This window comes from Erythrolamprus reginae, chromosome 9, assembly GCF_031021105.1.
Source record: "Erythrolamprus reginae isolate rEryReg1 chromosome 9, rEryReg1.hap1, whole genome shotgun sequence".
Taxonomy (NCBI): Eukaryota; Metazoa; Chordata; class Lepidosauria; order Squamata; family Dipsadidae; genus Erythrolamprus; species Erythrolamprus reginae.
Window position 1 is genome coordinate 18,584,461 of NC_091958.1, and position 17,673 is coordinate 18,602,133.

A 17,673-nucleotide genomic window follows, 5' to 3' on the forward strand; every position below is an offset into this window, starting at 1 on the left:
AGAAATTCTTTATTTAATTATACACATACTAACTGCGGCTAGAATAATATATGCGCAAAATTGGAAGGGGGAAGAAATCCCCAAGGAAGAAGAAGTCATAGCTAAAATATTAGATTGCGCTGAAATGGATATGATGACAAGGCGTTTAAATGATCAAGAAGATACTAAATTCTATGAAACATGGAACAATGTTTATAAATGGATAAGAAAAAATAAGATACACAAATTTACTTTTAGTTAATCTTTTGTATTTGTTTTTACCTGGGTAATAACAATGTTAATATTAGTTTAAATGTATCGTTTGATGATGCCACAAGGGTCTGTTCTGGGTCCTATTCTTTTTAATATGTTTGTGAGTGACATAGGGGAAGGTTTGGTAGGGAAGGTTTGCCTATTTGCCGATGACTCTAAAGTGTGCAATAGGGTTGATATTCCTGGAGGGGTCTGTAATATGGTAAATGATTTAGCGTTACTAGATAAATGGTCAAAGCAATGGAAACTGCAGTTTAATGTTTCCAAATGTAAAATAATGCACTTGGGGAAAAGGAATCCTAAATCTGAGTATTGCATTGGCAGTTCTGTGTTAGCAAAAACTTCAGAAGAGAAGGATTTAGGGGTAGTGATTTCTGACAGTCTCAAAATGGGTGAGCAGTGTGGTCGGGCAGTAGGAAAGGCAAGTAGGATGCTTGGCTGCATAGCTAGAGGTATAACAAGCAGGAAGAGGGAGATTGTGATCCCCTTATATAGAGCGCTGGTGAGACCACATTTGGAGTACTGTGTTCAGTTCTGGAGACCTCACCTACAAAAAGATATTGACAAAATTGAACGGGTCCAAAGACGGGCTACAAGAATGGTGGAAGGTCTGAAGTATAAAACGTATCAGGAAAGACTTAATGAACTCAATCTGTATAGTCTGGAAGACAGAAGGAAAAGGGGGGACATGATCGAAACATTTAAATATGTTAAAGGGTTAAATAGGGTTCAGGAGGGAAGTGTTTTTAACAGGAAAGTGAACACAAGAACAAGGGGACACAATCTGAAGTTAGTTGGGGGAAAGATCAAAGGCAACATGAGAAAGTATTATTTTACTGAAAGAGTAGTAGATCCTTGGAACAAACTTCCAGCAGACGTCGTTGGTAAATCCACAGTAACCGAATTTAAACATGCCTGGGATAAACATATATCCATTGTAAGATAAAATACAGGAAATAGTAAAAGGGCAGACTAGATGGACCATGGGGTCTTTTTCTGCCGTCAGTCTTCTATGTTTCTATGTTTCTATTATGGTATATCAGTTTACGTATAAGCAACATATTAAGAATTTTGGTTTATATACGCATAGTAGTTAAAAATAGTTTAAATGTATCGTTTGATGATTATGGTATATTAGTTTATGTATAAGCAACATATTAAGAAATTTGGTTTATATACGCATAGTACTTAAAATTTGGAAAATTTTAACCTAAATCTACTAGACTTTTTAATATTTAATATATATGTCACTATATATTCTTTTTCTGTATTTGAATTTATACTTTCAAGAGAAGCGGGGGAAATGCACCCCCACTCTATGTTTAATGTTTGTATGTGTGTTTGTTTATTTTAAGAAAATGAATAAAATATTTTTTTTAAAAAAGATGAGGGTGGGCAAGAGGGCTTCTTCTGACACGGAGACACCAGGAAAAAATTGCAGAAAATTGCATCATCAGTGGGTTTCTGGTGCTCTGGGCCGCACCGAAAGGAACCCACCACTGGTTGTAGCTACTTAGAAATACATATCATTAACCTAATAAAGATGGTGTTCTTTGGACAATTATGTTTGGAGTTTTGTTAAATTTTGCATGTATCCTAACATGTTGAATGTTCAATACTTTGCAAAATACTCAAATCAACTCTTCAATAAAAATGTTCCACCAGGGAAAAATGAGCTTTAACCAGGAGTTGGACATATTTAATTTTGTTGATATTAAATATAATATTGTTGATATTAAATACAAATTGGTAGATCCTTAGATAGACTACTCACTTGAACCATCTTTGCTAGTCCTCCAAAAGGAATAATTGCAAGATACAGGTAGTATGAATTTTGAAGCTAGATTCTGTATTTACCAAAATGAGAACCTTCCTACAGTAGGTAGGAGTCCTCGGAGAGGGGCGGCATATAAATCCAATCAATCAACCAATCAATCAATCCATAACTAACCAAATAGATAGATAGATAGATAGATAGATAGATAGATAGATAGATAGATAGATAGATAGATAGATAGTTAGATAAAATGTGCTGAAGAATCTACCTTTCCTAATTCTTGCAAAGAGATTCATTTGTAATTTAATTCACTACATTTTATTAGATGCATCTAAATTACATTCCAATTTCCTTAGGCACTCCTATTCTTCTTAAGAATGTGGCACATCAACCACCCTTCTCCACCTTTTAAAAAAATATATCAAAAATTGAAATAAAGACATTGCATAAAATTCATGCTAAAACATGGGAAAATTGACAGTAGCAAACAGGAAGCTTGGCAATATCATCTGAAAATAATGCTTTAGAGGACTGTCTTCCAGAAAGGCAGTGATTTTTTTAAAAAAATCTTTATTAAAGAGGTTTTTGGACACTTGGATTACAAATGCATTTGAAAGAAAATTAGAAAAGACAATACTTTCACAAATCTGTCATTGCTTTTGTGTTTGCGTACGTCAAAATCCATAGTTCTGATATATGATTCTGTGATATGAAAGCGAACACAATTAATTAATATAGACTATAGCAATTAACTAGTATTCTTTGCTGAAGACTGATTTCATTAACAATCGAGAGGAGACACGATGCTCATAGAACTGAACGTTTTGACAAAGTTACATTAACAAAACCTTCTCAAAAAGTCTCTACTTTCCGTTTCTTGATCGCCTATACAGAATAGAAAGCTAGGGAACTCAGGGAATGCTTTTCATAATCCTGGGCACTATTTAAAATAGTTAGCTTAATTTAAGAATTCTTATCAGAGTTTTGTAAAAGCTCACCTGTCTAATTCTATGAATCTCAATATAGGAAGATGGACAATTTCAATTTTTCTTGCATGTTTTATTTATTTTTGTTTGTTTGTTTGTTTATTTATTTATTTAATTTCTATGCTGCCCTCCTTGAAGCTACTCAGGGCAGCATACAACATTGTAAGTGCAGACAATATGTGTTAAGAAATCTAATTATATTTAAAAAAGAAGAATTATACAAAATTAATAAAAATCCTAAAAACCCCATACACGGTCATCCACACTCATCCAATTCAATCATTCATAACATTGGCTGGAGACAATCTCATCACTCATGGCCTCCATGCCCGCCAGCAGAGGTAGGTCTTCAGAGCTTTACAAAAGACCAGGAGGGTGGGAGCAGTACGTATCTCTGAAGGAAGTTTGTTCCAGAGGGCTGGGGTCACCACAGAGAAGGCTCTTCCCCTAAGCCCCGCAGGATGATATTGTCTGGCCGACGGGACTTGGAGAAGGCCGACTTTGAGGGACCTAACTGGCTGCTGGGGTGCATGAGGCAGGAGATGGTCCCGTAGGTAATATGCTCATTTCATATTAATGCTCATTTAAAATATGCACTTCCTGCCCCTATGAACCGACAGAAATTTTAAAGATTTTGCTTTGGTTTTTTTATGATACACCTTGTTCATTTAAATTTCAAATCCAGAAAGTTTCCGTGTTTTTTAAAAAAGAAAAGCACAGGTATTATTTGGCTTATCACCAAGAAAAACTGGATCTTGAACTATATCCTAAGAATATAAACTGAAATTGTCATGGCGTCCATAAGCTCCAATAGCCACTCTGAAGGCTCATGGGCCAAAGTAGAATGTTTAAAAAGTATCAAATATTCTAATGTATAATGATTTAAGATGATGTTGGATAACCATCTGTCTGAAGTAGTTTAGGATTTCCTGTTTAATCAGGGACTAGAAGACCTCCAAGGTCCCTTCCAATTCTGTTGTTATTATTATAATTAACATTTTCTGTAAATCATCAAAAGAGGAAAGAAATCAAATGAAGGCCAGTTAGGTCCCACAAAGTCGCTTTCGTATCACAGAATCTGACAGTCTCAAAATGGGTGAGCAGTGTGGTCGGGCGGTAGGAAAGGCAAGTAGGATGCTTGGCTGCATAGCTAGAGGTATAACAAGCAGGAAGAGGGAGATTGTGATCCCCTTATATAGAGCGCTGGTGAGACCACATTTGGAGTACTGTGTTCAGTTCTGGAGACCTCACCTACAAAAAGATATTGACAAAATTGAACGGGTCCAAAGACGGGCTACAAGAATGGTGGAAGGTCTGAAGCATAAAACGTATCAGGAAAGACTTAATGAACTCAATCTGTATAGTCTGGAAGACAGAAGGAAAAGGGGGGACATGATCGAAACATTTAAATATGTTAAAGGGTTAAATAGGGTTCAGGAGGGAAGTGTTTTTAACAGGAAAGTGAACACAAGAACAAGGGGACACAATCTGAAGTTAGTTGGGGGAAAGATCAAAGGCAACATGAGAAAGTATTATTTTACTGAAAGAGTAGTAGATCCTTGGAACAAACTTCCAGCAGACGTGGTTGGTAAATCCACAGTAACCGAATTTAAACATGCCTGGGATAAACATATATCCATTGTAAGATAAAATACAGGAAATAGTAAAAGGGCAGACTAGATGGACCATGGGGTCTTTTTCTGCCGTCAGTCTTCTATGTTTCTTCTATGTTTCTAAGGAATTGCACAAGAGACAAAAAATAATTCACTTATAGACAGATTACCCATTAGTGGCCTTGATGCTACACCTGAGCTTTATGATGTAAATGGCTACGAGACACACACAGCAGTTACTGAAATAGCAGTTGTAGATTAGGCTGTATACATTAAAAATGTCCAGCTAAATAAGCCAACTTCCTATGTACATTAATAATATTATTAAATATTACATGTATTATATTATATGACAAACACCTATGTCTTCCTGCATCCCAAATAAGATGAAAGCAGTAATTAGAGTAGGTGAAAATATATTCTCAAGGGATATTAAATATGCAAGAGCTCATCCATGAAAATTAGACTGCAAGAGGTTACACCATGTATTGGCTTATTTTGTAACATATCAAATTAGCTTTCATGAATAAACATATCTAATAATGTTTAGCTCTATAATTTAACAGCACCCTATTAAAAATACTTTCTGAATCAGCCAAGCTGTATATTTGATCTCTTGTGATTATCAACCTCTGAATACACAATAATTAAATGTGCAGTTTGTCCTGATTTTTGGCAAATAATTTATATGCACCCCTGAACTTTAATCCCCTTAAACAGATATTTTCAATAAATACTTAAAATGAAATTTATATTGACTAGACAAAACGAAACATGACTGCAAGATGTATCTTATTCTGTATTTTTTAAAGAAAAAATAAGATGCACTGGAGTATAAGACACACCTTAGTTTTGGGGGAGACAAATATTGGGGGGGAAGCAAGTAGGATGCTTGGCTGCATAGCTAGAGGTATAACAAGCAGGAAGAGGGAGATTGTGATCCCGCTATATAGAGCACTGGTGAGACCACATTTGGAATACTGTGTTCAGTTCTGGAGACCTCACCTACAAAATGATATTGACAAAATTGAACAGGTCCAAAGACGAGCTACAAGAATGGTGGAAGGTCTTAAGCATAAAATGTATCAGGAAAGACTTAATGAACTCAATCTGTATAGTCTGGAGGACAGAAGGAAAAGGGGGGACATGATCGAAACATTTAAATATGTTAAAGGGTTAAATAAGGTCCAGGAGGGAAGTGATTTTAATAGGAAAGTGAACAAGGGAACACAATCTGAAGTTACTTGGGGGAAAGATCAAAAGCAACATGAGAAAATATTATTTTACTGAAAGAGTAGTAGATGCTTGGAACAAACTTCCAGCAGATGTGGTTGGTAAATCCACAGTAACTGAATTTAAACATGCCTGGGATAAACATAGATCCATCCTAAGATAAAATACAAAAAATAGTATAAGGGCAGACTAGATGGATCATGAGGTCTTTTTCTGCCATCAGTCTTCTATGTTTCTATGTTTCTATTCTGCCCACTAGTAGTAGTAGTAGTAGTAGTAGTAGTAGTAGTAGTAGTAGTTGTTGTTGTTATTATTATTATTATTATTATTAATTAGATTTGTATGCCGCCCATCTCCGTAGACTCGGGGCGGCTTACAGCAATGATAAAAACAATATATAATGACAAATCTAATAGTTAGAATCTAAAATAACAATAATACATTTAAAAAGTCTAAAAAACAAGAAACCCCAATATATAAAAAACATACATACAGTCATATCATACACAAAAAACTACATAGGCAGGGGGAGATGTTTCAGTTCCCCCACGCTTGATGACAGAGGTGGGTTTTAAGGAGTTTACAAAAGGCAAGAAGGGTGGGGGCAGTTCCAATCTCTGGAGGGAGCTGATTCCAGAGGGTCGGAGCCGCCACAGAGAAGGCTCTTCCTCTGGGTCCCGCCAAATGACATTGTTTAGTTTAGTTGACAATACTAGGTAGTCATCTAGCTAGTATCCTTAGATTGGTCAGCTTCAGTGCATTAGTTCCCTGGTTTTGAGCACATTGCCTGCTTGGGGATTAAAACAGCTTCTAAATACAGCTGATCATCAGAGAGAGACACAATGAGAAAAGCAGGTGAAGCATGAAAGATCGCTTCTCTCACTAGTGCCTTATTAGGGCTGAAAAACAGCTTCTAAAGCACAGCTGATTGTTGGAGGGACCAGCAATGAGAAAATCAGGTGGAGTGCGGAAGATCGCTTCACTCGCTAACGTCTCATTAGGGCTGAAGAATAACTTTGAAAAATCTACATTTGGAGTATAAGATGCACTCAAATTTTCAGCTTCTTTTTTTTTGGGGGGGGGGAGCGGAGGAAGTATGTCTTACACTCTGAAAAATATGGTATATGTCAACTGCTACTTGTTCATAGACATGGCTCCCAATTTTGCAAAAATAATAAATCCCGGAACAGGGGATATGGCAAATAACTGCCAAGGAAACTGCATGAATGGTTTCTCATTCAGGCAATTCATCTGGAAGATGACTTTATTTTATTATTTTTTAATTCCTATATGTGAAAAATGGCTTATGGTGGTAGTGGAGGTTGGGTTTGTGCAACTGTCAATCATCTTCTCTATTTTGACTTTTTGAAATGCTTTGTGAAAATACATATTATTTCTTGCTGGAGGCCCAACACATCTTGCCTAGCGACTAGCAGTATTTTTTCTTGTCTGCCTCCAACTCGGACGGCTTTAGCCTATGACCCATCCATTATGGAATCAAACAACAGTCCCTAACTTAAGCAGTCTCCTTGCTGTCAGCTAAAAGTGAATGATCACACTGAGTACCTACAGCCCCGGTGATGAAACCCGCTTCAGAACTTCCTGTTTTGCAATTCCCATCCCAATAAGTCATTTTAATAGCTCACTGCTGCAGATTTTAGTTTTGTTCTTTGATTCAAGACTTTTGTTCACCATACTCTTTACTAAGCACTAATGAAGGTGTTTATGACAGTCCAAAAGACAGAATGTCAATTGCCTAGACGTTTATAGAATGAAGGCTGCAACAGGGCTGAACTATCTTTGTCTAGCTTGTTATTTTTCCCTGTTAAAAATACCTTTGTTCTTTGGGTACTGATTGGTCTTATTGTTGTGATGTTATTTTAAAGAGAGAACTGTTTAAACCCTTCTCTTGCAAACTCCTTTGGATTATATATCTGTCTGTCTGCCTGCCTGCCTACTCACCTGTCAGATTTTTGAGGCAGGGATTTTATTTTGCTTTTCCATTTTAGTTCTGCCATCCCTTAGGTCTGAATAAATAAAATGTGTCTGTACACCTTATGAAAATATGGACAAAGCCTGACAACAAGCTGTAATTTATTACCTATTCAGCTCCTGTACTATGAAAAATCCAGGGTAATTATGGTCAGATAAGTAAAGGAAGGAAAATTAATCTTATTTTTCTCTCTCCCCATTTGAGAAAATAAATGAGCAAACTCTTTTATCCTTATGTTTCTTCAAAGTTTCCTGACAGTGTGAATTTTCAGCAGGCCTGGTTGTCATTTTCTCCGGCCCTTGTGTAGCCTCTCAGGATCAGGAGCACAGATAGTAACACTTAACTACTTGCACTTTCAACCAACTAATTACAACATTGTAATTAACTGTAGAGAGAAGCAATTGCCTTCATGGATCAGTGTCTTCTAAGGTAAAGAATGAGCTCTAGCTGAGCCCTTGGATTTTTAATACTGCTTTTGGAAAGCTAACAGACTGAGTTGGAAGGGACTTGCAGGTCTTCCAATCCAACCCCCCTATTCAAGCAGGAGACCATTTACCATTTTGGACAAATTGCTGCCCAGTCCTTTCTTAAAAACCTCTAGTGATTGAACACCCACAACTTCTGTAAGTAAGCCAACATAAACTGTTCCCACTGTTAGGAAATTTCTCCTTAGTTTTAGGTTTATTTTATTTATTTATTATTTATTAGATTTGTATGCCACCCTTCTCCGAGGACTCAGGGCAGCTAACAGCATATAATATAGCAATACACAACAATAGCAAACCTAATTAAATTTAAAATTACAATCTAAAAACCCAATATTGTTGTTGCTGTTGTTGTTGTGAGCAGCCCCGAGTCTTCGGAGAGGGGTGGCATACAAATCTAATAAATTGAATTGAATTGAATTGAATATTTTAAAACAATCATACCAGTTAATTCATACAATATATATCTTAGCCGCCCCGAGTTTTCAGAGAGGGGTGGCATATAAATCCAATAAATCTAATCAATAAATCTAATCTAATCTCATTTCCTTGGCCAGGGGGCTGAGACCTAATTGCCCCAAGCCTGGCAACATAGGTGAGTCTTAAGACCCTTACGGAAGGCAAGGAGGGTGGGGGCAGTAAGAATCTCCAGGGCGAGCTGATTCCAGAGGGCTGGGGCCCGCACAGAGACGGCTCTTCTCCTAGGCCCTGCCAAGCAACATTGTCTGGGTGACGGGACCTGTAGAAGGCCAACTCTGTGGAACCTAATCGGTCGTTGGGACTCACATGGCAGAAGGTGGTCCTGCAATGAATCTAGCCTGATGCTCTTCCGCTTCCCTCTTCGTCTCTCTCGCTTCCTTGCCTGCTTCCCTTCTCCCAGATTGCTTCCCCATTGCGGCTGCCATCTTTTGGTGTGTGTCTGGAGTGCACGGAAATGCCTACAGCACCCCCCACCCCAAGCAACCGTGACATCGGATTATCCGCAAATTTGTCGGATTATCAAAGGACGGATAACTGAGACTCTACTGTATTGGGGTTTTAGAATTTAATTTTTAGTATTGAAGTTTTTAGTACGTTTTAATATTAGATTTCTTACACATTTTGCATTTATTTGTTGTTGAGTCTCAGGAGAAGGGCAGCATAGAAATCAAATGAACGAATGAATGAATGAGTGAATGAATGAATGAATGAATGAATGAATGAATGAATGAATGAAATAAGTCTAAATGCTATTGTTTACAGAATGTGCAATACAGTAGAACCCCGACTTACGAGACTAATTGGTTCCGGAAGGAGGCTCGTAAGTCGGAACGCTCGTATGATGAAACATTGTTTCCCATAGGAAACAATGTAAAGTCAATTAATCCGTGCAACAACAAAAAAACCCGCTGCCGCCGAACGCGGAAGTTAGCGTTCGGCTTCAGGAGACAGCTGCGAAGCGGCGAGGTGTTTTGAAACGTCGCAGCCAGCCTGGGGGGTTCGGGGGCTTCACCCCGAGCCCCCCAGGCCGGCTGCCACGTTTTAAAACACGCGCGCCACTTCGCAGCTGTCTCCTGAAGCCGAACGCTAACTTCCGCGTTCGGCTTCAGGAGACAGCTGCGAAGCGGCGCTCGTGTTTTAAAAGGTTGCAGCCGGCCTGGGGGGCTTGCCAGCACCCCCCCGAGCCCCCCAGGCTGGCTGCAACCTTTTAAAACATGCGGGATACGAGCGCCAAGGAGCTGTCTCCTGAAGCCGAACGCGGAAGTTAGCGTTCGGCTTCAGGAGACAGCTCCTTGGCGCTCGTATCCCGAATGTGAGCTCGGGAGGCGAACAAAAATGTCGCTCCCCTCCCAGCTCTTATCTCGAGTAGCTCGTAATTAGAGCTGCTCGTATGTCGAGGTTCCACTGTATGTCAGAATGTAAATTATTCTAGCCCTGCAAGACAGATTAGGTCCATTCACAGCTGCTTTAGTTTATAGCTAAACCCATTCTGTTAGCTTTGTTATATATTTCCATTTGTTAATGAGGCCTGGTCATTTCCTTCACCTGATTTCTTTGAAAAATACAGTGAAAAAGGTCACCACAATTCCAATTGGCCATTGTCTGCAATGCGCTTACATTTTTTGCCAAGATTTCAAGAGGGCCGGTTGTTTAAAAGGATTTGCTGCTTAATAGGCATGTCATGAAAGAAAAAGAGAGGAGGTATGGAAAGGAAAAATAAATACCCCATTTGGTGCTTTTGGCACAAAGAAATGTAAAGCCAAATGGTGGGGTCTTTTATACAAAGTCGATGAGGGGCACTTTGGTATCCCCCTTTTTAAAATCTAAGCAGTGATGACGAGGCTGGGAAAAGATTTGATAAAGAAAGAATCAGTGGCTACTTCTGAGCTATGGAATTGTCTGGATATATATATGCAGAGTAATGCAGGAGGACTAGATAAGATATCAAAATATATTGTGGAAATTAAAGAACCAGATAAATGATGAAGACACGTTTGTATAAAACAGTAGTTTACTCTTCAATGAAAAATATCTTCAGTCTTCTATATACAGGAACTTTACATAAGCTATATTCAGCTTACTTACAAGCAGATACAAAACCAATCTAGGTTTCTAGTAGATACTAAACCAATCCAGGTTTCCTCATATCACTATCTCAATTCTACTCAAAATCTAACTCACGCTCAGCCAACAACCATCATCAACAGCAAACGACCACAGGGGAATGGTGACGTTGATTTGCATCTTATAATGCCCTGGCCCAATCAAGTTGCAGTTCACCACCCAAAGACTCAGCATTAGCATGCTTACATTCTACCTTTTACCTTATATTAATACATTTTACTTTTCACCTTATATGGTAATACAGTGAAATATCACCCAGGATTGCTAAGCCTCACATGAATAAGGCCTTGCTGCCTCATTCACTCCTCCACTCGAAACAGAATATCCTACGAAAATAGACTAACAAGCCTGGGCCTAGAAAGCCTAGAACTACGGCACCTAAAACACAATTTGAATATTGCCCACAAGATCATATGCTGCAACGTCCTACCGGTCAATGACTACTTCAGCTTCAACCGCAACAACACAAGAGCACGCAACAGATTCAAACTTAATACGAACCGCTCCAAACTTGACTGTAAAAAATATGATTTCAACAATCGAGTTATCGAAGCGTGGAACTCATTACCGGACTCAATTGTGTCAACCCCTAACCCCCAACATTTCTCCCTTAGACTCTCCACGATTGACCTCTCCAGGTTCCTAAGAGGCCAGTAAGGGGCATACATAAGTGCACTGGTGTGCCTTTCGTCCCTTGTCCAATTGTCTTTCCTTTCTCTCACTTATCATATATATTTTCTTTCTTTCATATATCCTCTCCTCTAAGTTCACTTTACCCTTATATATATTACTACATGTCTATTTTTCTTCCTATGTATTTGTGTTTTGGACAAATGAATAAATAAATAAAATAAAAAAATACATCATTTGTACCTCAATAGCTGTTTACAGTGATGGGCTCCTACAAGTACGGTCAGGTACGCAGAACCGGTAGGAAAACTTTGAATTGGTTTTTATTTTCCCTTCTGGACTCTGTGTATGTTTTTTCTTATTGCAATAAATGAGGTTGAATGTGTATAATTTTAGAAGAGCTTTGTGTGTGTGTGTGTGTGTGTGTGTGTGTACATACACATACAGTTTATATAGTAGATGATGTATATTTTTGTGTGCCTGTATGTAATATCTATGTACACATAGGGCATATATACATAGAATTAAATAGTATATTTTGGATGTTCAGTAATAGTAAATGTTCTGTCTGGGTTCCCCCAGACGTCAACACCAACTAAAAAGAATAGCCAGACACGCTGGTAAAAAGCAAAGTCCTTTTATATCTTTGAAAACAAACACAGATAACAAAAATTGTATCTCTTTGAGGTGGGGAAAGGCCAGGCACCCTAAGCTTAACCCAAACCGTTGAGGTGAGTGACATCAAGTTGGCCACCTTTAAACCAGTTGCATGACTGTTAAGCCCCCCCTGCTCACATGACTAGCAAGCCACACCCACAAAATAAGTCACGCCCACAGTGGCTGTCTGGTTTGGCACAGCAACCAGAGAGGACAAGTACAAATTTACATGAATAGTTAGGACTGCAGAAAGAACAGTTGCAACCAGACTGCCTTCCACTGAGGACCTGTATAATGCATAGATCAGAAAGAGGGCTGAAAAAAATATACCTAAAAATATAAACTGTTTCAACTTCTCCCTCCAAGAAGCCTCTCAAGGGCATGGCAAAACAACTAGACTCAAAGACAGTTTTTCCCCCTTGTGCCAGCTGACTATCTAATTTACCCAGTAATCCTTATGTCTAAGGATATTTACCAACATAGTTGGACCATTATCCTTTACATCTATTCCCATTACCTACTCCTTTATCACTTGTGTGTATCTTATGATTTATGATTGTAACTTATCATTTATAATCTATGACTTTATACTTTATTGTTTGTATGTACACTGAGATTATGCTTTGGAGACAAATCCCTTGTGTGTTCAATCACACTTGGTCAATAAAGAATATTCCAATATTCCAATTTTCCTTGGAGGCAAACTTGCCAGAATAAAATGGAATAAGTAGAATAACATGTAGGAAATATTTTACTCAGACAAGTGATTTGTAAATGAGATTTTAGAATTGTAGCTAATTCATGGTCAATTTCAATAAATTTGCCACTTGCTTATTCAAAATGCTGTCTTTCCTACTCATCATTAAAAGCAGAGTTAATATCTTTTGTAAGATTCTGTATTACATGAAAATGATAGACCTAAAATGATTATACATTTCCAGTCTATATACGCCAGGGTCCTTAAACACTGCTTCTCTAATTATTAACTCTTATTCAACTATCATCTTGACAAAAGATGAATGGGATGTTTCTTTCCAGGTGCCAATGATGTTCCCAGCTCTTACTGGTTTGCAAGCTCTTTCATTGTTATTCTCCCCAAATGAAGTTTTTTTAAAGCCCAAACCAGGGGATAAAATAATTTGCTGAAGCTGACCAGACTGGGGATGCTAGCCAGATGAGAATACCTGGTAAGCAGATTCTTTTCCCTATTTTCCTCCCCAAAAACTAAGGTGCGTCTTATACTCCAAAATACGTTAAGTCCCTGGGCTTGTAATACCCAATTGCTCTTGCTTGACATCATATGTCTTAACAGAAAAAGAGAGGAAGCTGAATTCCCTTACATGCATTGGCCTGTTGTTACTTAGTAAATGGAAGATGATGCTCAGCTGAGTATGAGATTGGGCCTGGCATTAGTTGAAATAAATGAGCAAGGAAGTAATGCCATAAGAATGAAACCACTCAGTGTGTGGCATTTTTGAAGCATAATTACAGTGCTGCTGAAGCAAAAATAGATCCTAACATATTTAGAAATGCTGTAATCAGTGTAATCACTGTGCTATTTCATTTACTTTCCACATACTCTTAAGACATTACGGCCGCTGTGGAGACTGCTGGAATGATATGGTTAATACTGTCCATTTATTCGGCTCACGCTGTTCAATTGTGTTGTTATTCTCCCATTTCCATACCTACATAAAAGAACTGCTCTCTCTCCTTAGAAAATGAAGCTCTGGCCAATTGAGTTTTCTCCCCCTTTCCAATCAGAATAAGCACTGTTCCCAGGGAGAGCGAGAATGACTTCCGAGAAGCCTTTTGGGTTTTTAAAAAAATGTTACTCCCACTAACTGTTATAACCTATCATTCCACTTTCTAATTAAAAACCCCAGTGACAACTGGAACCAGCCTCTTCTAGTAAACAAATAGCTTACAATATTAGCTATTTAGCTATTAGAGGAATAGTCAAATATTTCCAACCAGGATGCCAATCATGTTCAAAAGGCCAGCTTACTGCATTGCTTTGTTGAATGGTATGCTCTCAAAAAATAACAGAATTAGTCATTATTTGGAGGAGGGGACAAATGCACTTCGCGACAATACACGGCGAGATGAGGACATCAACGTATTCTAAGAAATGCCAGATTTTTCCACATAACATTGTTACCAACATCAGCATCCTAGCGATTCCTGATTTGTGGTAGGATAAACTGATAATAACACCAACAGAGTTGTTGGAGGTCTTCTAGTGCAACCCCCTGCTTGGGTAGGAGACCCTATACTACTTCAGACAAATGGTTATCCAACATCTTAAAAACTTCTAGTGTTGGAGCCTTCACAACTTCTGGAGGCAAGTTGTTCCACTGATCAATTGTTCTGTCAGGAATTGTCTCCTTAGTCCTAAGTTGCTTCTCTCCTTACTTTCTACCCATTGCTTCTTGTTCTACCCTCAGGTGCTTTGGAGAATAGTTTGACTCCCTCTTTTTTGTGGCAGCCCCTGAGAGTGCTATCATGTCTCCCCTGGTCCTTCTTTTCCTTAAATTAGACATAGTCAGTTCCTGCAACTGTTCTTCATATGCAACTTAACTAAGTATGCTTGTATATTGACTCCAGCAGCGACTTTGTATTAGAAAGAAACATAGCATTATTAGTAATAAAATAGAAGCATAGCATAAAGTGAAACTATTAACATTTCATCTCAGTAGCCTTGTTCAGGCTGCCTGAAATGCTTTTTTTCATTTGCTTTGCAAACAGAGAAAGGGAGGGGAGGGGATGGAAGGAGAGAAAGAGGTAGGGGGAGAGGGGGAGAGAGAGGGGGAGGGATTGAAGAAATTCTGCCTTGGAAAGCTAAGGGAAAATCATGAATTAAGAATAGGTACAGCCAGTGAAGGGCTACCAAACTTTTTACTACCACGCTTTGGGTGTGGCTTATGCAGGATGCCCTGCATTTTCTTTCATCTTTCAGTGCAAATTGAGTGCTCTGGGATGGAGCTCATTTTCGCTACCCCACTGCGTTCCACCCTGTCTGGGCAGCTGCCCACCCCTGGGTACAGCCAACAGTGCATCCAACTTCATCATGGACTTTCATTAGGTAAGTTCCAGGATCAGCATTACCAGGTAGTCCAGATAGGAAACATGAGCAGGTAGTTTCTACTTTGCAGTAAATTTGTATTCACAGAATTTTACAAACCTGAAACTAAAATCTACACTGTCTGTTTTATGGTCTGAGGATTAAGGCAGGGTGGGGTTGGAGCAGTAATGGTTTCACTTACTTTTGCTACCAGTTTGGTTCTTATCTATCTATCTATCTATCTATCTATCTATCTATCTATCTATCTATCTATCTATCTATCTATCTATCTCTGTATTCAACAAAGTTTGAAGTCACTTCTTTATAAAAATTTTCCCCTTTTCTTTTCTTTTTCTATGTTTTTTTCCTATTTGCTCTTCTTTTCCAACTATTTTTTGTACTCTTTATTTTCTTTTATTTTGTAAAAAATGTTGATATAAGTTATGTGTAAAAATAAAAAAGAAAGGCTATTCATTAGGTGACTTCTGGGCAGTCACTCAGTCTCAGTCTAAACTGGGTAGAAAAATGGAGAATGGAGTACTGTGTATTCAGTCCTATTCTTATAATATATATGTATATTATATTCTTATAATATATAAGAATATTGGGATATAAATATGACAGAACAAATGAAATCCCCAGAAAAGAGGCAGCTACATTAAAGAGCTATAGACAATGTGGGTCATCTTCAGACTGATTCTGGAACTGAATGCTTTTCTACTTTTCTATTATTCAGTCTATGCAACAGCAGTTCCTATCCAATCTCCAGATGTTCTACTATTGAGAAATTGCCATTGCTTGAGCTGAACTAAATTTTGAAAGGAGCAGCTATCAATTTATTACTTTTCTATAGACTCTAAACTCCCAGTTGATTGACACAATATAAATTTAGAAAGATATGAAGTTATGCCATAGATTCACCTTACAAAATGCTGACTGACTTTAAATTTTCTGAGTTGGAAGCAGGATTTTTTATGGTTCCACCTAGAAGATTTTCTACATGCAAAGCCTTCATTCTACCACAGAACTACAAATGTCAACATATCCTCTTCAGTTTACTCCACGTAAATACTTCATTCCCATCCTGATCAAAGTATAGGCAGAGGAAGATGGATTAATGTATTTAGATTCTTATTTTTCTTCATATAAATCATCAGAAAAGTATTAGATTTTGCTTAATTTTTCTTGATTCATTCATATGAACCAAGACTCATAACTTACCAGACATATGGAAAATTAGAAACTGGAATTTTTAATTGAAATACACATGTTTGATGACTTGGTGCAAATGTTAACAATTATATATAAACAGCTGAAAAGCTTGCAATTACCATCACAGTAAAGCAAGTACTTTTAATCATGTTAGTGTTTAATTCAGGAATATTGATCAAGAAATAACACTTTCCCGGTTGTAAATTTATAGCTCAAAGTGTAGATTTGTAGATTCTTTTAAATAGTTTCAGAATAACACAGGTGTCTAAATTAATAAACATTTGAAAAATCAGCAAGAGGGTTAATAGCATTAGTTATTGTTTTCTGATTAAGCAATTAGTGTGAACATCTTTGTACACCTGTTCCCATATCAAGGTTTTCAATTACTCTCAATGACTTTTCATCTCTCAATACCAAATTAGTAATATGTTGGGCAGCAAGAACATTATCTGAACAATTTAATTTCCAGTAATTCAATAATTATGGAAAAAAGTTGGTTTAGCTAAGCAATGAGCTTTGTAAACATCTGTCTTCTTTGTAATAATGAACTTAAAGTAATTATTAATCTAGGGTAATCTTAGCCCATATCAGACTTCTGGGTACATATACTTCTCAGCTTTAAAAAAAGAGAAGATAAATGATGTAGCCTTGATTGGATTCTTGTGTGTGTTCAGGTTGATATTTAGTCATTGTTGAAGACTATAGGAATGATAGCAGAATATCAACTTCCAAAAACTGAAATAAAAGGGATTTGGCAACACTGGTTGACAACCACCCCAAAAAGTCAGGGGAGAGATATTCATTTATTTATTTTATTTATTTTATTTATTTATTTATTGGATTTGTATGCCGCCCCTCTCCGCAGACTCGGGGCGGCTAACAACAGCAATAAAACAGCATATAATAATAATCCAATACTAAAACAGTTAAAAACCCATTATTATAAAACCAAACATACATACAGACATACCATGCATAAAATTGTAAAGACCTAGGGAGAAAGAGTATCTCAATTCCCCCATGCCTGGCAGCAGAGGTGGGTTTTAAGCAGCTTATAAAAGGCAAGGAGGTGTTAACTTCATTTTTTAGCCTGACCTTTTATCATACTTAGTGTTGTGATACTTATAGTCAGTGATGGGCTCCTACAGGTACGGTCAGGTATGCAGA

The 17,673-nt window shown here is 37.7% G+C and overlaps 1 long non-coding RNA gene across 1 annotated transcript in view; it reads right to left on the reverse strand.

Moving 5' to 3' along the window:
• The window catches only part of LOC139171916 (uncharacterized), a 35,022-nt gene that overhangs the window by 10,643 nt on the left and 6,706 nt on the right, over window positions 1–17,673 (reverse strand). The gene's annotated exons all lie outside the window — the stretch shown is intronic.